Source organism: Artemia franciscana, chromosome 7 (assembly GCF_032884065.1).
Source record: "Artemia franciscana chromosome 7, ASM3288406v1, whole genome shotgun sequence".
Lineage (NCBI taxonomy): Eukaryota > Metazoa > Arthropoda > Branchiopoda > Anostraca > Artemiidae > Artemia > Artemia franciscana.
The window spans coordinates 11,706,625-11,731,367 of record NC_088869.1 but is presented as its reverse complement, the minus strand read 5'-3'; the positions used below and the strand labels follow the sequence as shown (position 1 = coordinate 11,731,367).

The following is a 24,743-nucleotide window of genomic DNA, read 5'->3' as shown; positions in this document are numbered from 1 at the left end:
TTGCCTACGGATTGTTCTGAGTACGCGGCTGACTGACCGTATTTCAAAAAGTAGGTTTTACAAAAAATGTGGTTCAATCCCACTTTCTAGGGATATAATGAAAAAAAGGTGGAGATGGCTAGGCCACGTTCTACGGATGAAGGATGAAAGATTACCGAAGATTGTCCTTTTTGGCCAACTGTCTGGGGCTACATGGAAAGCAGGTCGTCCTTGTCTGGGTTGGAAGGATATCATAAATAAAGATTTAAAGGAAATGGGAACTTCCTGGGAGGCTGTAAAGAGGGAGGCTTTTAATAGATTAGGTTGGAGGAGGAGCGTGCGTAGCTGTGTTGGCCTCAGCTGGTTTGGTGCTGCAGTGAGTTATTAGTAATAGTATACTAACATCGTGCTCTCCTTCAGCTCCTACAGAGCTATGGGAGAAATATAAATCGAAAATACCCGAGCATATACTCAATCAAAAACGGTTAGAGACGTCAGATATGACCTTTGATTTTACATCAGAAATTTATAACTACACTTTAGTTATTATTGAAGATTTGCGCGCATGTATGGAAAACAAACCTCTTCAGGATTTGGGAGTGCCTTCACCGAATCGTAACGCTGCTGTTTCGACGTGTGTAGAATTGGATCGTGAACAAAGTTACAACACGAGTTACACAAAACCAAAGTTACACAAAAAGTCATTTATGATAAAATAATGCATTTTGTAGATAACAACGTTGGAGAAGTCTTCTTTTTAGATGCGCCTGGAGGTGCTGGTAAAACGTTTGTGATAAAATTGATTCTGGCGTCAATTCGATCAAAAAATGACATAGCGTTGGCAATTGCGCTGTCTGGAATAGCCGAAACGTTACTACCTGGTGGAACAACTGCTCATTCCGCTTTGAAATTGCCTCTGAATTTGCATTCTACAGAAACTCCCACATGCAATATTTCCAAATCATCTGGGATGGGTAAAGTATTGCAGCAATGCAAACTTATTATTTGGGAAATGAATTGATTGAAAAAGTATTTCCGAATATTCTAAAAAATTATAAAAATAATAAATGGTTAAGTGAAAGAGCGATTCTTGCAAGAATGTTGTATATTCGCAGGACTCTGGTCAAACATTTTCAGATCAATTGCTGGCAATTGGAAACGAAAAGCTCCCAGTAGACTCAATTTCAGGACGTATACAACTACCTGCTGATTTCTGTAATTTAGTGACGTCCAAAAATGAATTGATTGAAAAAGTATTTCCGAATATTCTAAAAAATTATAAAAATAATAAATGGCTAAGTGAAAGAGCGATTCTCGCACCCAAAAATATAGACGTCCACGAAATCAACAATATTGTTTTGACCAAGATTCGAGACCAGGCAGTCCTTTACAAGTCAGTCGACACAGTTTTGGAACCAAATAAAGCGGTTAATTATCCATCTGAATTTTTAAATTCCATAGATCCTTCAGGGTTTCCACCAAACGTGCTACAACTAAAAATAGGCGTACCAATAATACTTTTAAGAAATATTAACCCACCAAAGCTTTGCAATGGCACACGACTTGCTGTAAAATAAAACAATGGAAAACCTAATAGAGGCCACAATCTTGACAGGGCCTTTTGAGGGTGAGGCTGTTCTTATTCCTCGCATTCCCATGATTCCAACGGATCTGCCTTTTCAATTTAAAAGATTGCACTTCCCAATTCGATTAGCATTTGCAATCACCATTAACAAAGCTCAAGGTCAATCATTAGAAAAATGTGGTATAGATCTTAATACTGATTGTTTTTCCCATGGACAATTGTACGCTGCATGTTCGCGGGTCGGTAAACCTGACAATCTATTTATATGCAGCGACAATTGGACAGCGAAGAATGTTGTATATTCACAAGTTTTACGCAGTTAATTTGTACTGTATCTATCTATCTATCTATCTATATAAAAACGAGTTGTGTGTATGCATGTTTGTTTGTTTGTAAAAAGAGCGTTTGCATATGACGTCATTATTAGTACATACGGCTTTGTATATGCACAGACAATGGGAAAGCCAAGAATGTTGTATATTCGCAATTTTTACGTAGTTTCGAAACACATATATAAATCTATCTATATTCACAGGTGGGACACAGGGACACAACTACAATGGCGCGTAACTAATATGGCGCGTAACGACTTACGCGCGCGGGGGGGGCGCGAAGCGCCACCCCAACAGCTAGTATAGATATATATATATATCTATATATATAAAAATAAGTTGTCTGTGTGTGGATCTGTGGATCAGGTGACGTCATGTTTGTTCGCATATGACGTCTGAATTATTTCACACTAATACAAAAGAAGAAAAAAACTAAAAAAGGTAAAAACTACAAAAAAAACTAAAAAGAAAAAAAAACTAAAAAAGCTAAAAAACTAAAAAAAAATAAAAAAAGGTAAAAATCTAATAACTAAAAAAAACTGAAAAAAAGGCAAAAACTACAAAAAAAATAAAAACTAATAAAAAAACTAAAAAAGCTAAAAAACTAAAAAAACTAAAAAATGGTAAAAAACTAAAAAAAAACTAAAAACTAAAAAAGAAAAAAACTAAAAAAAAGGAAATACTGAAAAATAAAAGAGAAAAAGAAAACTAAAAAAATATGAATAAATATATATAAAAATAAGTTGTTTGTGGGTTATGTCTGTCTGTCTGTCTGTCGAGTGACGTCGTGTTTGTCCGCATATGACGTCTGAATTATTTCACACTAATACAAAAGAAGAAAAAAAACTAAAAAAGGTAAAAACTACAAAAAAACTAAAAAGAAAAAAAACTAAAAAAGCTAAAAAACTAAAAAAACTAAAAAAAGGTAAAAAACTAAAAACTAAAAAAAACTGAAAAAACTAAAAAAAGGCAAAAACTAAAAAAAAACTAAAAACTAATAAAAAAACTAAAAAAGCTAAAAAACTAAAAAAAAACTAAAAAAACTAAAAAAAGGTAAAAAACAAAAAAAAACTAAAAACTAAAAAAGAAAAAACTAAAAAAAAGGAAAAAACTGAAAAATAAGAGAAAAAGAAAACTAAAAAAATATTAATAAATATAAAAAATATAAATATAAATATAATATAAATTAGCAATCAACAAAGCACCGAGACACAAATGACGACCGGGACACTGGGAGTATAAATGACGACCAGGACATAAGTAAAAAAAAAAACTAAAAAAACTAAAAAAATGGTAAAAACTACAAAAAAACTAAAAACTAATAAAAAAACTAAAAAATCTAAAAATCTAAATAAACTAAAAAAGAAAAAAAAGAAAAAAGGAAAAAAATAAAGGAGAAAAACAAAACTAAAAAACGAGTGTATATACAGACCGGGACACCGGGATACAAATGACGACCGGGACACAGGGAATATAAATGACGACCGGGACACAGGGACACAACTACAATGGGGACGCCGGGGGGCACAGGGGGATATGAATGACGACCGGGACACAAGGAATATAAATGACGCCCGGGACACTCAAAGAGAAATCACAGACTGGAACACCGGGACACAAATGACGACCGGGACACAGGGAATATAAATGACGACCGGGACACAGGGACATAACTACAAAGGGGACGCCGGGGTGCACAGGGGGATATATAAATGACGATGGCGACTCAGGGAATGGTCGATTAGCAATCACCATCAACAAAGCTCAAGGGCAATCATTAGAATCATGAGGTATAGATCTGAATACGGATTGTTTTCCCATGGACCATTATATGTTGCATGTTCAAGAGTCGGTAAACCTGACAATCTATTTATATGCACAGACAATGGGACAGCAAAGAATGTTGTATATTCGCAAGTTTTACGTAGTTAAAAACATATACATATATATATATATATATATATATATATATATAGTTGGTGGGGTTGAGTCTAGTTGGTCTAGTTGGTGGGGGCGCGAAGCGCCCCCACCAACTAGGTGTTGGGGTGGCGCGAAGCGCCACCCCAACAGCTAGTATATATATATAAATAAGTTGTCTATGTGTCTGTGTTTCGAGTGACGTCTTGTCATCAGGTCGTCATGTCGTCATTATGACGATGACGTCATTAAAGGTATTTAAGACATTTGTTCACGGGAAATTGTTTAATTGTAAAATGACTGAAGAACCTAAAATGTCAACGACCGAAAGCTGCTCAAAGAGTCTATGCCAAAAAACTTGCTGCTGATAGAGAAAGTAAGAAAAGAAAGCGTGCCGAGGAATCACAAGAGCAACGCGAAACCAGACTTACTGCTAAAAGAGAAAGTGAAAAAAGAAGGCATGCCGAGAAATCACAAGAACAGCAAGAAAACAGGGTTGCGGCTGATAGAGAAAGTAAGAACAGATAGCGTGCCGAGGAATCACAAGAACAACGCGAAACCAGACTTGCTGCTAAAAGAGAAAGTGAAAAAAGAAGGCGTGCCGAGGAATCACAAGAGCAGCAAGAAAACAGGCTTGCGGCTGATAGAAAAGGTAACAAAGGAAAGCGTGCCGAGGAATCACAAGAGCAACCTGAAAATTATCGCCTGGCATTCAGGTACAGCCCAGTCGATGATTATAGCTTGAGTAGATGTGTTCAAATCGGGACTATGTCTAAAATCTGTCCCTATTTCAAGGCCTTGAAATTCAATGGTGAAACAATGGGAATGTGTTGCGCCTCAGGAAAAGTTAAACTTCCTCTATTGGCTGCACCACCAGAGCCATTGAAGACTGCTTACTGGAACTACGTCAGAATCTAAGCGTTTTTTATCACAGATCAGAAAATATAACTCACGTTTCCAAATGACGTCGTTTGGTGCCCAAATCAAAAATCCAGATCAATTTATGCCTACTTTCAAAGTAAAAGGGCAAAGTTATCATAGAGCAGGGTCCCTTCTACCATTCTCAGGTGAAAATCATAAATTTTTACAATTGTACTTCATCAGTGATAGAAATTCTGAATTGAATGCACGTTGCGAAATTTCTCCCAACGTTGAAAGGACAATCGTTTCTCAGTTGCAACATCTTTTCCACGAAAATAATAATTTAGTGCGTCTGTTCAAAACAGCCATCGATTTGATGCCTACTGATACGCATAAAATTGTTATTTCCACTGACAAAACGCCTCCTGGTCAACATGTGCGCAGATACAATGCTCCAACTATCGATGAAGTGGCAATCGTTATGGTCGGTGATCAGTTTTTACCTCGAGATATTATTCTTCATAAGCGAAACGCTCAGTTGGCAAGAATTGCTGAAACTCATCGATGCTACGATGCCCTACAATATCCTATCATTTTTTGGGATGGAGCCGACGGCTATTATTTTTATATTAAAATGATGAATCCAGCCACTAACAAAGAAATGAATAAGAAATGCAGTGCAGTGCATTATTATTCCTATAGACTAATGATTCGGCAGGATGAAGACAATTATATTTTAAAATGCCGTCAATTGTTTCACCAATACGTCGTTGATATGTATGCAAAAATTGAATCAGAACGTTTGCTATATCCATCTGAATCAGACCAAGCTTCGCTCTGAACAATACATTCATTTGCAATATGCAGTTGTAAATGACGGTAATATCACAAACGTTGGAACATTAACGATTTTACCTTCGTCATAAGCTGGCAGTCCCCGTCATATGCATAAAAATGCTCAAGATGCTATTGCGTATGTTCGTCTCTATGGTCGTCCATATTTATTTATTACATTTACATGTAATCAATCTTGGGACGAGATACAGCAGCTGTTACTTCAAGGACAATCGGTGGTTCATAGACATGACATTACGGCCCGTGTCTTCCGGCAAAAGTTGAAATCACTGATAAACTACATAGTAAAACTTGAAGTGTTTGGGTCACTGCGATGCTGGATGTACTCAGTGGAATGGTAAAAACGAGGTTTGCCACACGTACATATACTAATCTGGCTACATTATAAAATTACTTCTATCAAAATTGATGATGTGACTTCCGTTGAAATACCTGATGAAAATGTCGATAAGGGGTGGCAGCACATTAACATTGCTTGCGGGAGATTTCAGGCAAACATTACCTATAATACCTAGATCAATCCCTGCAGACGAAATGAATGCTTGCCTGAAAAACTCTAATTTATGGTTACACGTAAAGGCATTAAAATTAACTACAAATATGCGTTTCCGATTGCAAAACGATGACTCCGGTCAAACATTTTCAGATCAATTGCTGGCAATGGGAAACGGAAAGCTCCCAGTAGACTCAATTTCAGGACGTATACAACTACCTGCTGAATTCTGTAATTTAGTGACTTCCAAAAATGAATTGATTGAAAAAGTATTTCCGAATATTCTAAACAATTATAAAAATATTAAATGGCTAAGTGAAAGAGCGATTCTTGCACCCAAAAATATAGACGTCCACGAAATCATTAATATTGTTTTGACCGCGATTCGAGACCAGGCAGTCCTTTATATGTCCGTCGACACAGTTTTGGAAACAAATGAGGCGGTTAATTATCCATTTGAATTTTTAAATTCCGTGGATCTTTCAGGGTTTCCACCACACGTGCTACAATTAAAAATAGGCGTACCAATAATACTGTTAAGAAATATCAACCCACCAAAGCTTTGCAATGGCAAGCGACTTCCCGTAAAAAAAAACAATGGAAAAGGTAATAAAGGCCACAATCTTGACAGGGCCTTTTGAGGGTGAGATTGTTCTTATTCCTCGCATTCCCATGATTCCATCGGATCTGCCTTTTCAATTTAAAAGATTGCAATTCTCAATTCTATTAGCATTTGCAATCACCATCAACAAAGCTCAATGTCAATCATTAGAAAAATGTGGTATATATCTTAATACTGATTGTTTTTCCCATGGACAATTGTACGTTGCATGTTCGAGGGTCGGTAAACCTGACAATCTATTTATATGCAGCGACAATTTGACAGCGAAGAATGTTGTATATTCACAAGTTTTACGCAGTTAATTTGTATTGTATCTATCTATCGATCTATCTGTCTAAAAACGAGTTGTGTGCATGCATGTTTGTTTGTTTGTAAAAAGAGCGTTTGTATATGACGTCATTATAAGTACATAAGACTTTGTATATACACAGACAATTGGAAAGCCAAGAATGTTGTATATTCGCAAGTTTTACGTAGTTCAAAACACATATATAAATCTATCTATATTCATAGGTGGTAAACAGGGACACAACTACAATGGCGCGTAACTAATATGTCGCGTAACGACTTTCGCACGCGGGGGGGTTTGGGGGGATGGGTGCGAAGCGCCCCCACCAATACGGTGTTCGGTCGCAAAATGGCCCATAAGTTGACATGGTATTCAAGTGATGGTAAGACAGCAAACCTGTTTGATTATGTTATTGTAAACAGAAGACTAGCAGGATCAATACAAGATACTAGGGTGTATAGGAGTGCCGTTATTGATGTTAAAAGTAAATATCACCATCTAGTAGTATCTAAGGTTAATTTAAAGCTGAAATTTTGGAAGAGTAACTCCCTCCCAGAAGGTTATGATGTTGGTAGACTTCAAAATGAAAATTTGAGAAAAAAAATATTTCAGGAACAGTTGAATACTAAACTTGAGGGTTTAAAATTTGACAATGTGGAAGATGGATTGAATAATTTCAGAAAAACAATTTGTGAAGTTGCTGATGGTGTCCTAGGGAAGAGTGCTAAGACTGCAACTGGGAATATTAGTGAAAAAGCTTTAGGTATAATAGAGAGTAGAAGGGGTTTGTATAAGAATTATCTGAGTGATAGGTTGTATGAAAACAAAAGGAATGTAAAGAAAGTGGAGAAAGCATTAAAATATGAACTAATGAAATGTGAAGTGGAGGCGATGGATAAAATTGCTGAGGATCTGGAAGATGCGGCTAGACGGCATAATAGTAAAATATTATACTGGCATGTTAATAAATTGAAAGGGAGTAACCAATCTGGACTAGTCCCAGTTAAAGATAGAAATGGGACCACAATTAGTGACAAGAAAAAAGTTAAAGAAAGATGGGTGGAACATTTTGAAAATGTGCTAAACCGAGATAAAGTTGCAGGAAAAGATATAGATGAAAATGAAAAAGTTTGTGATACCTTGGATGTGAAGGAAGATTTGTTTAGTGAGGAAGAATTAGCGACAGTACTAAAATGATTAAAAAATAATAAAGCCCCAGGTGCTGATAGTATGATTAATGAGTTTCTTAAATATGGTGGCTCTGAGGTTAGGAATAAGCTACTGAAGATTATGAACATGATTTTTGAAAAAGGGGAAGTACCCAATGATTTTAGGAAAACCTTAGTTAAACCACTGTATATGAAAGGTGACAAGAGTGAGTGTTGTAATTATCGAGGCATTAGTCTGGTCTCTGTAGGTAGGAAATTACTGAGTAATATGATACTTTTTAGACTGAGACATGCTGTAGAAAAAGTTCCAAGGGAAGAACAATGCGGTTTTAGAAAAGGTAGAGGATGTGTCGACCATGTTTTGACTCTTAGGTTAAAAATTGAGAAGTCCTATCGTTTCCAAACTCCTTTGGTCCTTAGTTTTATCGATTATGAGCAAGCTTTCGATTATTTTGATAGAACAGCGTTAAAAAAGGTCTTATCGTTATATGGTATACCAGAAAAGTACATTAAAGTGATTAGCGCTATGTACGAGAATAATGCTGCTGCGGGTAAGAAAGGAAATGAGGTTAGCAACTGGTTTTGTATTAAATCAGGAGTTAAGCAGGGTTGTGTTCTATCCCCCTTCATATTAATCATTTTGATGGACTTTGTTTTAAGGAGCACAGGAAAGGCAATCGGAGACCATGGAATCAAATGGGGAGGAAGAAGTTCCTGGACTTAAATTATGCTGATGATTTAAGCATATTAGATGAAAGTGTGAGCAATATTGGATGAATTTTTACTAGTTCAGGGTGCTAAAATAGGCTTGAAAATTAATGTTAAGAAGACTAAGTCACTAAGGATAGGAATAAGTGAAGATGAACAGGTGACATTAGGTAACGAAAAGATTGATCAGGTTGGGAGCTTCAGTTACCTTGGTAGTATTTTTAGTAAAAATGGTGGGAGCAGCGAAAATGTTTGGAATTCCCAAACTTTGGGAACTTTGGTTTTGTGTAACTCGTGTTATAACTTTGTTCACGATCCAATTCTACACACGTCGAAACAGCAGCGTTACGATTAGGTGAAGGCACTCCCAAATCCTGAAGAGGGTTGTTTGCCATACATGCGCACAAATCTTCAATAATAACTAAAGTGTAGTTATAAATTTCTGATGTAAAATCAAAGGTCATATCTGACGTGTCTAACCGTTTTTGATTGATTATATGCTCGGCTATTTTCGATGTATATTTCTCCCATAGCTCTGTAGGAGCTGAAGGAGAGCACGATGTTAGTAAAATATTACTAATAACTCACTGCAGCACCAAGCCAGCTGAGGCCAACACAGCTACGCACGCTCCTCCTCCAACCTAATCTATTAAAAGCCTCCCTCTTTACAGCCTCCCAGGAAGTTCCCATATCCTTTAAATCTTTATTTATGATATCCTCCCAACCCAGACAAGGACGACCTGCTTTCCATGTAGACCCAGACAGTTGGCCAAAAAGGAAAAATCTTCAGTAATATTTCATCCTTCATCCGTAGAACGTGGCCTAGCCATCTCAACCTTTTTTTCATTACAGCCCTAGAAAGTGGGATTGAACTACATTTTTCAATTTCTACAGTAAACAATTTCTCTGGAAAACATCTAGTAAATTTTCATCTGCTTTTCAGGGTGCCCATGCTTCAAAGCCATATTTGACCACTGTCATCACTTTAGCTTCCAATATTCTAATCTTATATTACAGACTTATCTTTCTATTCTTCCAAACTTTTTTTTAGCTGTGAAAAAAAATCCTGAGCCTTAGCTATTCTACTTTTAACATCTTCACTGCTTCCACCATATTTACTAATAATACTACCAAGGTAAGTGAAGCTCACGACCTGATCAATCTTTTCGTTACCTAATGTCACCTCTTCATCCTCACTTATTCCTAGCCTTAGTAACAGTCTTCTTAACATTAATTTTCAAGCCTATTTTAGCACCCTGAACTTGCAAAACCTCTAAAAATTGATTCATTTTACTCACACGTTCATCTAATATGCTTAAATCATCAACATAATCTAAGTCCAGGAGCGTTTTTCCTCCCTATTTGATTCCGTGGTCTCCAATGGCCTTTCCTGTGCTCCTTAAGGAAAACTCTATCAAAATTGTTCACATAAAGGAAGATAGAACACAACCCTGCTTAACTCCTGATTTAATACAAAACCAGTTGCTAACCTCATTTCCCATCTTAATCGCAGCAGTTTTATTCTCGTACATAGCACGAATAACTTTAATGTTTTTTTCTGGTATACCATATAACAATAAGTCCTTTGTTAACGCTCTTCTATAAACAAAATAAAAAGCTTGCTCATAATCGATGAAACTGAGGACCAAAGGTGTTTGACAACGAAGGGATTCCTCGGCACGCTTTCTTTTCTTAGTTTCTCTATCAGTCGCAAGCCTGTTTTCTTGCTATTCTTGTGATTCCTCGGCACGCTATGCGAATATACAACATTCTTCGCTGTCCCATTGTCTGTGCATATAAATGGATTGTCAGGTTTACTGACTCTTGAACATGCAACATATAATTGTCCATTGGAAAAACAATCCGTATTCAGATCTATACCTCATTATTCTAATGATGTGTCCCTGTGTCCCGGTCGTCATTTATATTCCCCGTGTCGCGGTCGTCATTTGTATCCCGGCGTCCCAGTTTGTAATTTCTCTTTGAGTGTCCTGGTCGTCATTTATATTCCCTGTGTCCCGGTCGTTATTTGTATCCCAGTGTCCCGGTCTGTAATTTCTGTTCGAACAATCCCAGTGTACTGGTCGTCATTTATATATCCCGCCTGTGCCCCCGGTGTCCCCGTTGTAGTTTTGGTCCCTGTGTCCCGGTCGTCATTTATATTCCCTGTGTCCTGGTCGTGATTTGTGTCCGGGTGTCCCAGTCTGTAATTTCTCTTTGAGGTTCCCGGTCGTCATTTATATTCCTTCTGTCTCGGTCGTCATTTGTGTCCCGGTCTACAATTTCTCTTTGAGTGTTTTTTTTTTTAGTTTTTTTTAGTTTTTTACCTTTTTTTCTTTTTTCAGTTTTCTTTTTCTTCTTTATTTTTCAGCGTCACTACGAGGTACATATCGCCGAACCTTTGTTTTTTTTTAACTTAAATCAGGTAGGCATTGATGACCATATCCAATTCAAAATCCCAAACCCAATCATCATCGCTATCATTTTTAGTTTTGATATGTTTTGACTCTCGCTGTCCAGGTGGATTTTCATCTAACTGCGCGGTTTTGCGTTCTTTAGCCGCAAGCCTGTTTTCTTGCTGTTCTTGTGTTTCCGCGGCACGCTTTCTTTTCTTACTTTCTCTATCAGTCGCAAGCCTGTTTTCTTGCTGTTCTTGTGATTCCTCTGCACGCTCTTTTCTTACTTTCTCTATCAGCAGCAAGTTTTTTGGCATAGACTCTTTGAGCAACTTCCTCGGCTGTTGCCATTGTAGGTTCTTCGGTCATTTTACAGTTAAAAATTTTTCCGTGAACAAATGTCTTAAATACCTTTAATGACGTCATCGTCATAACAAATATGACGACAACTAACTTCATGACGTCAGTCGACACACAAATATGACGTCACTCGACACAGAAACACACACACACACACAGACAACTTATTTATATATATATATATATATATATATATATATATATATATATATATATATATATATATATATATATATATATATATATATATATATATATATATATATATATATATTATATGTATGTATATATATATATATATATATATATATATATATATATATATATATATATATATATATATATATACATATATATATATATATATATATATATATATATATATATATATATATATATATATTATATATATATATATATATATATATATATATATATATATATATATATATATATAGTCCAGCTATTGTTCCCTTAGCGGTACATTTACAGAATGGTCAACGTGTTTATTTTATGGAATCCAACGTGCAACAAAGAGCCCTGAATCCACGTCTGGAATAGCTGCAACGTTGCTGCCTGGTGGAAGAACTGCTCACTCCACTTTGAAATTGCCTCTGAATTTGTATTCTACAGAAATTCCCACGTGCAGTATTTCCAAATCATCTGGGATAGGTAAAGTATTGCAGCAATGCAAACTTATTATTTGGGATGAATGCACAATGGCACACAAAAATCGCTCGAGCCTCTGGAGCAACAAAGCTTAAGGGCAATCATTAGAAAAATGCGGTATAGATCTTAATACAGATTGCTTTTCCCATTGTCAGCTTTATTTTATTTCTGCTCATAATCAGTTTAGTGGAGCTCTTTACTTTTCCTTACTGATTTGCCTTTTATCTTTGAGGATTTTGTCCTTTTAAATTCTTTTTAATTTTAAATGTTTGACTTAAAGTACTGATTTGAATTTTTTTTTTTTAGCTTTTACTGACATATAAAGCGAATTCCGCAATATAGAGCTTGTGATAGTCTTCTGAAAATAAATATTATCTTATATTATCTTTTAAAAATTTGATTCGTTGACAAAGTTTTTTTAATTAATTTCTGCTCGTTTTTATTGGCATAGTCATTTTCGTTGAAAAAATGGTACTTTATTTCTTTTGTTTTTTTTCTACAAGAATCCTTGGTTTGGCATGCTTCAACAATTTTTCAACAATTTTCAATCCTAACACAAATAGTATTGTGTCATTTAGGTTTCTACCTCCTCAAATTAACCTGAGAAATAAAACTTATTATCATTCCGAAGAAATTCTATCTATGCTCTTTGAAAACCTGGATACACTTACACTCTTTTGATATATTTAAACTATAAGAGAAGATGTAGTAATAGTAGTAGCCCCGAAAGTACCAAACTAATACCTCCAGTTGTTGTCGATATATTGCTGAGTTTTCTTACTGGCAACCATACACACAGTGTATTTTGATTTACTTTTAAAGGAACATTATTTTTAAAGCATAATGAACCAAATGCATAATGGAGGGGGTTGACAAACCCAATATCTCTAGAGAAATAGCTGCTAGACTGTTCTACTATGGAAAATGAATGGGTTTGGGATGAGGGCTGCTTGGCCTCCAATCTCTTCATCCTCTTAAAAAGGGCACTAGAACTTTTAAGCCTTGAATCTAATTAGCCCCTTTGAAAGTTTGAATGATATTGCTAGCTATTGCAAAATAGCGCTGCCTGTGACATTGCTTATATACCCTTTTGATAAACTGGATACATATAGTTTTTGTTGATTGAGACTCCCCCTAACCTAAGAGTTTCACCTTAATAACCTTAATGTTATTAGTTACAGTTACTGTAGTGGTAGAATGAATTGTATATTGATTCCCTTTTGGTTATTTGAACCTCATTCTCATCAAGTTCTGGAATTTTCAGATTAATACAATGATACGCTGCTAGGACATTGCTGATATCCTTAGATGTAGTAGTTGAAGTAGCAGGAGCAGTAGCAATAGTAAATGTATCCTTTAAGCATTTTCTAAAACTTCCAACTTGATCCTCAAATTCATTCTTGACATACTCTTTTGACAGTGTACATGTACATAGTGTCTTTTGATTTAGTTCCAATTTCCCTTCAATATTTTAAATGTAGTAAGTGGTTTTAGTAGTAGTAGTAATGAAAGCAGTAGCAGTGGTGGTAATTGTAGTAGTAGTAGTAGCGTATGCATATGCATATTACCTTTTTGGTCAATTGATCATCTCCCTTTATCATTTCCTGAAAGTTTCAAATTAATATACTCAATCATTCCTGAGTTACACCCTTTTCATAATCTGTTTACCCACAGTATGTTTGGTTTTGTTCCCCACTTCCCTCAACCTTTTCTGAAAAACTCACCTGAATGCCCTTTGCCATTTTGGAAAGTAAAGGTCAAACATGCAAACCTTTCTCAATAACATATACTATACGTAAACAGAGAACAAATTACTTTATTTACAGCCCTTGTTCTGGGGCTGTTGGCTGCGAGGTAGTTGACGTCCCCAAAGGCATAGTTACAAGATCTTTCGACAATGCTGATAAAAGTAGACATCTCAGAATTTTATTGGAAGTTTGTCTGGAAAATGATGGTCGTGGGAGGGGGCTGGTCACCCTCAATTTACTTTTAACTCTTAAGAAGAGCATTATAATTTCTAATTTCCAATCAAATGAGCCCTATCCAAAGTTTAGACGACCACCCATTCCATGAAAACCTCACATACCTGTAGGACATAGCTTACCACCCTCTTCTACACCAAGTGCATTGGTCTAAAAAAAAAAATAATAAACGAACGAACAATACATTGTGCCCCAATACCTCTTTACTCAGGCAGCGCTATTACACTGACTATGATATTGTTTTTGCTTAATAACAAAAGGCAAAACTCAAAATTTCGATTAGACGTGTTTTGGAAAATGATGGGCAGTGAGGGGGAGGGGGGGTTTGGTTGTATACAAATACAAGTTCTCCGCTGCAGCCACGATTTTGCAACAAGTTTAATTCTGTTTGAGAATTATAATGATGATACAGATTTTCTATTTTTCCAGAGAAGGATCATCAAGCTTGCTTATTTTGTTTTCCTCTGCGTGATGTTATCTTACGATTAGTCATATTTATAAAAAGAAGGCTCACTCAAATAAAAATTTTAAGGTCTAGTACCATTCTTAATTGAAAACACTGTTATTTGCTCTACCTCCCCCCTCCGAACCAAAATGTTTAAATACAAAGCCATAATTATATTTTCGTCAATGTTTCACTCTTGTTTAATTTTGATAATTGTAAATTAAATCAATTATGATTATATCAAAAAGAGAACAACACATGGAAAATAGGCTAGGTCCATTTAGAGTTGGGTCGCCTCTGGCTGAGCTCACAGAGTCACATCACTGAGCCCAATACTAAACCAAATAACCAGCAAAACCAACTAAGAATCGAACCCCCGCCCTTCAGACAAAGATTCTAAATCTGGCGCGCCAGCCACTCGGCTAGGAAGGCTAATATTCCAAAACATACTCCGAGTTAATGAACTAAACGGGTTAAAGCAAATACAATCTTCCAAAGAAAACCAGTGTGAATGGCTTTAGATTTTATACTGAGAAACCATAGTATTGAGACACCAACAGCTCCGCGGCAGGCTATTATATGTTGATTCTCATTGTAAATTGTCTTCTATCCAAGACTATTAACATAGTGAAGCAACAGTTTAATTTAAGTCATCTTTTATTTCTCGCATTTTTATGTGATCACTGGCAAAGTTAATTTTGCCTAGCTATATTTCTTCCAGAAGACACCAGCAAATGATATTCTATAACAGGCCAAACCAATTCATTTGGAAATTGTTGAGGTGGAAATACTTTTTGACTAAGCAGTCACCAACCTCGAAAAAATCACCCTTTTTGACTGCTTTTTCTGCAGGGAAATGAGAGACTCCACAGTGAATACATACACATAAAACGTTGAAGGGTCCCAATGACGTGTCATTAACACTAATGTAGTTAATTGCGCTTTTGTAGGTTTACACCACACTGGGTTTTGCACTACAGTTTTTTGTCGTCAAAGATTGCAATGACGTTGTTCTTCTAACGTAATATTTATTTCTTTTTCACTTTCATTTTTTACTTTTTCTGATACTCAGTGTCGTTTATCTTCTAACAGCAAAATTCTTTCTTCTTCCTTGTCATTTTTGGCACGTTTCGATAATCGCTATTGCGTGTCTGCAAACCTTTTAATCCTTTGTTCTTCACTTTCATATGTGACACGTTCTAATTCCTGCTGTTGCTCGTATTTCTTGCTGCCACTTATCTTCTAATTGCATGTTTCTTTGTTCTCACTTTTGTATATCTTCTAACCCCGTATTTATGGCACTTGGTATTTACCAAGTGACATATAGCAATCGCAAATTCTGTTGGTCTGTCGGTCCTCGTTTTGCTAGTTCAGGCACTTCCAGATCAGCTAGGACAATGAAATTTGGCAGGCTTTTCAGGGACCAGACCAGATTAAATTAGAAATAGTCGCTTCCCCGATTCGACCATCTGGGGGGGGGGAATAGAGGGGGACGGTTAATTCGAACAAATTAGAGAAAATTAGGTATTTTCAACTTACGAAAGGATGATCGGATCTTAATGAAATCTGTTATTTAGAAGAATATTGGATCGCAACGCTCGTTTTTTAAATGCCGACTAGATTCGGTGACATTGGGGGAATTTGGAGGGGGAAACCTAAAATCTTGGAAAACGCTTAGAGTGGAGGCTTCGGGATGAAACTTGGTGGAAAAATAAGCACAGATCCTAGATACGTGATTGAAATACCCTGAATTGATTGGGTCTCTTTGCGGGAGTTGGGGGGAGGGGTAATTTTGAAAATAGAAAAAATGAGGCATTTTTAACTTACGAAGGAGTGATCAAATCTTAATGAAATTTCAAATTTAGAAGGACCTCGTAACACAGATCTCTTATCTTGAATCCTGACCTGATCCAGTGCCTCTGGGGGGGAGTTTGGGGAGGGGGGACAGGAAATCTTAAAAAAGGCATAGAGTGGAGAGATCGGGATGAAACTTAGTGGGAAAAATAAGCACAAGACCAAGTTGCATGACTGACATAACCAGACGGGATCCACTCTCTTTGGGGATTCGAGGGGGGGCTGGTAATTTGAAAAATGAGGTATTTGTAACTTACGAACAGGTGATCAGATTTTAATGAAATTTGATGTTTAGATTAATCTTGTTCTTCAGAGCTCTTATTTTGAATCCCGACCAGATTTGGTGACATTTGGACAGTTGAAGGGGGGAGGGAAACGGTAATATTAGAAAACGTGAAAATTGAGGTAACTTTATCTTACGAATGGTGATTGGATCTTAATGAAACTTGATATATAGAAAGATCTTGTGTCTCAGATACTAAATTTTCAATTGGAATTGGATCCAGGGACATAAAGGGTTTGAGGGGGGAAACGAAAGTCTTGGAAACCAGAAATCCTGGAAAACGCTTAGAGTGTAGAGAGCGGGATGAAGCTTGATGGGAAGAATAATCACAAGTCCTAGATACATGATTGACATAATTAGAACAGATCCGCTCTCTTTGGGAGAGTTGGGGGTGGTGGTGTTAATTTGGGAAAATTAGAGAAATCGAGGTATTTTTAACTTAAGAACGGGTGACCGGATCGTAATGAAATTTAATATTTTGAAGAAGCACATGTCTCAAAATTCTCATGTTAAATGCCGACCAGATCTGGTGCCATTGGGGGGAGTTGAAGGGGAAACCGGACATATTGAAAAAAGCCTAGAGTGGAGAGATCTGGATGAAACTTGGTGGGTAGAATAAAAATTTTTTTAGATGCATGATTGACATAACTGTACTGGATCCGCTCTCTTTGGGGGAGCTAGTTGGGGGGGGGGTCCAGTCCTTTGGCAGTTTGGTGCTTCTGGACGAGCTAGGAAAATGAAAATTTGAAGGTGTTTCAGGGACCTGCATAAATTGACTTAATAAAGTTTTTCCCCCAATTCGCCCATCCGGGGGGCTAAAGGAAGAGAAAAAATGTGGTATTTTTAACTTATGAGTTTGTGATTGGATCTTAAGGAATTTTGATATTTAGAAGGACTTCGTAGCTCAGAGCTCTTATTTTAAATCCCGACCGGTATTTTAACCTCTGAGTTTTTTTTTAGAATTTTGCTAGAACTCATGCCATATGAGCTCTAGGCTCTTGTCTTTCCTTGTTTTCTTTTGTCTATCATTTTAATTTTTGATTCGTTCTGATTTTTATTGTCACTTGTCTTGTAAGCGTATTTTTTTCGTTCTTTCCTTTCATTTTTGAGTTGTTGTAATTCTTGCTGCCACTTATCTTTTGACCGCATGTTTCTTTGTTCTTTAATTTCGTTCTTCGAGTCTTGTAATTGTCATTTTCTTAAGTGCGTTAATTTACGTTATAAAACTGCTGAAAATACCTTTTGAAATTTACATCCCCGAACATTAATGTATGAATCTGCATGCCTCTAAGTTTTTTACGTAAATTTTTCTAAAATTGTTTGAAAATTTGATTCCCTTGCTTCTTCACTTCCAATCGACGTTATTGCTAAAATATTTTATCTCTCCTGATTCTTTCTTGATATCAAATGGTTTTAGTTTTAGGATCTCTTTCCAGAATTAACGCTTACTGGATTGTTAAGACTATTTTGCAATTTCGAAAACAATTGTTCATTTTGATGGCAGTGAGGAGTCCTTTCTAACGCGGGGCCCGATTGGGCCCAATCGCCCTTTATCCGATCCTGAAAACATACCAGTGTGGTCTTTGGGCTTTCAGTAAAGTGTTATTTTAATATTAACCTATTAGTGTAGAAAATCATCATTAGTCTGTTTATTTGAACCTGTCTATATATGTATGTTTTATAACAGGAGAAGCAATAGTTTTGTCAGTTTGAAGTTTACTTGCATGATTTCATCGGCTCAAGTCTTCGAGTTCAGCGACAGCTAATTCTAACAATTATTCTTTTCTTTTTCTGTTTGTTTATTATTTGAATTTTGAATTTTAATCTGTCAACGAAGTGTGATCACAGATAAACTGAATTAAAATTAGTCTGGGGAGAATTGAAAAGAGTGAAGCAAAAATAGGGATACGGTAAGTTTTACTTTTGGGTATTAATGCATAATTAAAGTTATTTTAAACGAAACATGTCTTGAAAACAATTCTAACTTCATAATAGGCCTAGCCTAGATAAGACTACAGAAAAACTGTGATAGCCTAACACATTGCTAGGCCACTTCCAATTTCCTTTACCCCCATTCCTCTAATGTGAAAATGTATAGCCTAGCCCAAATTATATTTTTTCCTCCAAATTGTCACTCTTGTTTCAACTTAATAGCCTACTTGTAAATTAGCCTAAATCAATTGTGATTATATCAAGAAACAGGAAAACAAATGGCAAATAGGCTAGTCCTCATTTAGGCTATATAAAATGGGTTGGGTGTAAAGCATAGTGGAAGTTCCCTGAAAATGTGTCAAACTAGGCCCACAATTTCTCTAAATATAGTGAAGTAGCCTAAGAATTGTTTTCTGAACATGTTTTCTTTTCAGTAACCCTTATTAGGCCCATGCATTGACACTTAATTTTGTTTAGAAGATGTTTTTTGTTAGAAGGTGAAGAATTAGGTTCTTCTTGGTAAGAATAATGGTATTAAGCTAGGCTAGACCTAGGCTACTCTTCTAACAAAAACAGTCTAGGTTAAGACATCCAGTTGCCAACTCAGGTAGCTAATCACCTCTCCAATAACTAATTCACTATAAAATCCTAATTTAGGATAGGTTAGGCCAGGGGTCTCCAAACTTTTCAATGTAAAGGCCATATTATATATTTCCCATATTCATGCGGGCCAAAGGGATAAAAAATGAGAGAGAATAAAACAAATCAGTGCCATTAATTTAATTTCCTCAAATATTAGAGTATAAACATAAAAAATTAAAACATATCTTGTTGGAAAAAATCAGGGTAAACTAAATAGACTCCTGCCTTTAGTTTTATGCAACAAAATTAGTGTGACAAATGATACTGTTGTTTTGACTTTAAAATTTAATTAAAATCAGGTTCCAGATTAGATGAGCCAATAGTAAGAAGAGAATTCAAATGATCATCAGACAAATTTGCTCGATAGTTAGATTTCACATACTTCATCTTGGAAAATGTTTGTTCACGCAAGTATGTTGTACCAAAAATGGACACAAAACTACAAGCAAACTTTATCAAATTTGGAAACTGATCTGGCTGCAGACATTTCCATTTGAAATAGAGTTGGAAGATTTTCAGCATTGCAGTCAAATGGATTATGAAAGAGCCTGATTTTTTTTTCTTTTTGCATCAAGGTCAGCAAATCGCTTCTGAAACTGCTTTTAAAATCTGAAATTATTTCATTTGCAAATGAAGAAGGAAATTCAACTTTACTTTGTGCATGAAATTTTTTACAACATGGAAAATGAGCAAAATTCTTAACTTTCACCTGGCCTTCAATTAGCGCAAGTATTGCTATGAATGCCTTGACATGAACAAAGTAGTCAATGATCAAATTTGTTTTGCCTTGCAATTTCAGATTCAAGTGATTCATATGACTTGTCATATCTGCAAAAAATGCCAATTTCCAAATCCATTCATAATCTGATAATAATGGCTGAGGTTTGTTTTTATTTTTCTCTGTGAGAAATAAATCAATTTGTGATCTGAGCTCAAAGAAATGCAGCAAAATCTTTCCACAACTAAGCCATCTAACTGCTGTATAATAAGGCAAGTCAACAAACTCCAAATCAATTTCTTTCAAGAAATCATGGAACTGGCAATGGTTGAGTGCATAAGATCTAATGAAATTAATCACAGAAACAACCGGTTTCATGACACAAGATATCATGAAAAGAGAAATCACCAATGCAACAGCACAAACACAAAAAAAAAAAAAAAAAAAAAAAAAAAAAAAAAAAAAAAAAAAAAAAAAAAAAGAGAGATAGAAGGAGAAAAGGAAGACTGTTTTCCTAAATTAGTGACTAATACAGACCAGCACTTGAATGAGGCCTTAACCCTACTCATCCATACAATCACATAGGTCAAACAGCATAGCCACACACAATCAACCATAAAGAATAATCCATGGACAGGCAGTCATGTCGTCAATAAGTATAAGTCGTCATTTACCAAACAATAGAAAAAATAATATAGACAAATAATTCAGAGGCAACACCCAACATAAGGGCTCATCAGGAGAATACACTGGCCTATATAGGGTTTCGCCACTCTAAATTCTCTACCCAGCACAGTGTTGTGGCTACCACAGAATATCCATGGCATCCCCGCGTCAGGTATCACCCCCAAAATACATGCCCATGAAAAAAAAACAGCAAATGTAAAACAACCAAGTAAAACCAAAACAAGCTTATCCTGTTAATATATCCCTCCCTTTAGCAACAATAGGTAAACTAAATATTATAAATTTTACCAAATCACAAATATTAACACATTGCAAAAAACCTGAATGAACTAAACAATTATAGAATTCATCTTTACCATGTGGCTAATTTTTAAGAAAATCCACTCAATTAGAAACACAATTCAAAATAAATGGCGCTGTGACAACATTTCTCGAACCTCCGAAATTAGTTGAAAATTTCTTTAAGTATTTCTAGATAATTCTTTTGATATTTATTTAAAAGTTCGTTATAATGAAAACTAAATTTTTTAAATTGCCAAGTTAATTTATTTGCAGAAAAACCTCTTGATATCAATTTTTGGCTTAAGATTTTACATCTATTTTTAAAATCAATATAATTACTACAAATCCTTGCATAACGAAGTAACTGTGAGAAAAACGCTGAATATGTGATATTTGAGTGTATATTACTTTCAGGGAATGGGAAACTAATCACTTCAAAATCAAAATCATCCGTTTTATAATACATTTTAAAACTTAATTTATTATTATCACAAATATTAATATTTAAATCTAAGAAATGATCTTCATGACTAGGCTCAAGAATAAGCTCTGATGGATATATATTTTTAGAAATATCAATGAAATCCTTACAATTTAAGACCAAAATATCATCTAAATATCTTTTATTATTTGACAAACTATGTTTTAAATTAATTGGATTATTCTTATCCATCATATATTTATATTCTAGTTGACTTAAAAACAAGTCAGCTATAAATGGGCTGGCATTCCCCCCCATGGGAATTCCCATAATTTGCTTGTACAAATCACCCCTAAATCTTATATAAGTATTGTATAAAACAAATTCCAATAACTCAAAAATCATATCCAAGCTGTAACATCTCAAGTTAACTGTAGTATTAAAGCAGTTTGTCCATATAGCTTTTTTATTATAAATGTCTATTTTTAAGAACCTTTTACTAGATAAGAGGAAAGATTTCTTGATAACAGTTTTTAAATTATCAAACACTACATTAAGTGATAAATTAGTATACATTGTTGCAAAATCGAAAGACTCAATTCTTTTAGCTGAAACCATTGTTAAAGAATCTATCACCTGCAGTGAATTATTAACACTCCAATATGGATTAAAATTCGAAAATTTTTTAATACCAGAACAATAGGTTTTAAGTTTATTTACAATTTCCTTTAAAATTAAAGAGAGGTCAGTAGCAGCAATGCGGGTTGGACATTTAGCTGCTCCAGCAATAAACCGTGGTTTAGGGGGATTCTTATGAAATTTTACAGTCCAATATAGGAAAGGGAACTTTTTATCATTGTCATTTATTTTAATATTAAAATTTTTAAAAAGTATTTCTTCAGTCTTTTCAATTAAATTCTCATCCTCTATATTTACCTTTTCATAAACATTAGTTGTGCATAACTCCCTTTTTAAGATATCACAATACAGCTTCTGACAAATTATGGCAAAATTATTATTAGCTTTATCAACTGGCACAATTACAAATTCATTCTTTAGATTAGCAATTGCTTGTTTAATCTTCGCATTATAATTCTTGGGTCACGTTAAATTCACTATCAACACCACAAATGAATACTAAGAGGTGAGAGGTATCACACACATCAATTGATTCATCCAAAGCAAGAGAATATCAGCAAAAGCTTTTTGTTTTTTCCTTTATTGGCCGAAATACGTCACCTCCCAAATCTTCAATTCTACAAGCAATAGTATTTGACCCAAGACTTATCATTTTGAAGAGGTTTACTTTTTCTGGACATACCTCTCCTGCTGCTTCCACTATACACTCTTTTATGATACTACCATCAGTGAAAAGTTTTTTTTTTTAGCCAACACATAGGCAACTTTGTAACTGGCTCTAGTTGAAGTTTCATTTTCTGATATTTTCTTACTGAAAACAGCTTGTTGAGAATGCATACTGTGCTGAAATGACTCAAACTTTTTAGTACGTTATGCTCCTGTGATGTGAGAATAACTTGAGCCATGTTTAGATTCATAGTGCTGACGAATATCGTATTCCTTCAGAACAGCAAACACTGTGTCTACATGTGAGGCATAAAGCTTTATTATTTGCTTTCACAAAAAAGTAATTTATTTTCTGTTCGTTATTTTTTCTTTTTCTTTTGTATTTTCCATATCTGAAAACATAAGGGTAAAATAGACAAAATAATTTGTACAGGAAAAACAGCTTGTATGTGGTGTTAAAAAGCACACGAAATCCTCCATAGTGAAAGGTTTGTTGTGAAGGCCGCCGCTCTGCTTACATGTGAATGCCCAACCGCGCTGCTGAGCTCCATTCTGCTCGGCTCTGCTCGTAGTGCAAAAGCACCCTAACCACACACCACACAGCCTATGACTACACTGCTTGCAACACGTCATTAGCGATCAAACCCTATCAACGCCTCAGTTCACTCACCCCCACGCTCTATCTCACATAACTGCACAGAATACAACGAAGCCCCACTTGTCCTTTATCCCTACAATATACAGTTAAACACAACTGATTGCTTGTAATGCACAACACATACCTACCAGTACTAGTATCTGTGATTCACACAATCGAGAGAGGGAAACTGACTCTGGATGAGCCGCCTGAGTGCCACCAGTCAACAGCCCCAGGTTTGAATAATCCTGCAATGACAGTCGTACGATATTTTTTTTTCAAGTCCAACACACAGGGATTTGTTTGGTGGGCCGGATGAAATTATGTGGCGGGCCGGATGTGGCCCGCGGGCCATAGTTTGGAGACCCCTGGGTTAGGCCAACATAGAATGGGTTGGGCATAAAGTATTGTGGAAGTGCCCTGAAAATGTGTTAAACTATGATTTTTCTTCATATAATGTGGTAAGAACTGTTTTCTTAAAATGTTTCCTTCTCAGTAACCCCTATTAGGTCCATGCATTGATACTTACTTTTGTTTCAAAGATGGTTTTTTGTTGGAAGATAGAGGATTATTCTTGGTAGGCCTACCCTGTCCATTAGGCTAGGCCTAATGGACTAAAAGCAGTCTAGGGTAAGACATCCAGTAGCTGGTAAATATATGACTGTTCATATTATAGACTTACCAATAAAGTGAACATACCATTTGATGCCTTTTTTATACTCTTTAAAAACTTAATAATCACCTCTATTGCAAATTCAAATTTAAGCACTTTTTTTTACCTAATCTAACCTAACCTTATTATAAATAATTTTGGTACTGAGAAAATGTAGCATTATTCTGTTTAAAACAACTGAGAAAATGGTGCTGAGAAAACAAAGTAATATTTTGTTAGAAAATGACTGATAACTCATACTCTAATTTGGCTAAAAACTCAAAAGGTGCTTAAATATGAATTTAGCAATAGAAGCTATCTATTGCTTCTCATGGTCACATATTGTTTCTATGTCTTTATTAGAGAAGCATGTCCATTTGTTAGCTTTCTAAAATCCCCCTTCAACAAACTAAAAATGCATTACGTAGGCAGGATTTGAAGCCAAGGGAAATGTTGAGGCTGGGCAATATGAATCAATAATGACATAAAGACAATATGCAATCATCAGAATCTAGATATATACAGTAATTCAAAATGATAAAAAACTCAAAAACTAAACTAAATATACAAAATAATAAGAACAAGAAACTAAAATATCCTCCCTTCAAACTTTTAATACCACAGAAGCTTGCCCTTGACTAACTGCAATTTTGGGGAAAATAGGGTTA

General features: G+C 35.4%; 1 protein-coding gene across 2 annotated transcripts in view; it reads left to right on the top strand.

Annotated features, from left to right (window-relative positions):
* LOC136028852 (centromere-associated protein E-like) overlaps positions 1-24,743 on the top strand; it is a 76,382-nt gene that overhangs the window by 16,005 nt on the left and 35,634 nt on the right. Inside the window, exon 2 of one of the 2 annotated variants that reach the window (XM_065706788.1) lies at positions 12,059-12,238. The gene's annotated coding sequence lies outside the window, so the exon portion shown is untranslated. Of the gene's footprint in view, positions 1-12,058; positions 12,239-18,596; positions 18,710-24,743 lie in introns of those variants that run through there. The other variant, XM_065706787.1, reaches the window with a different exon arrangement.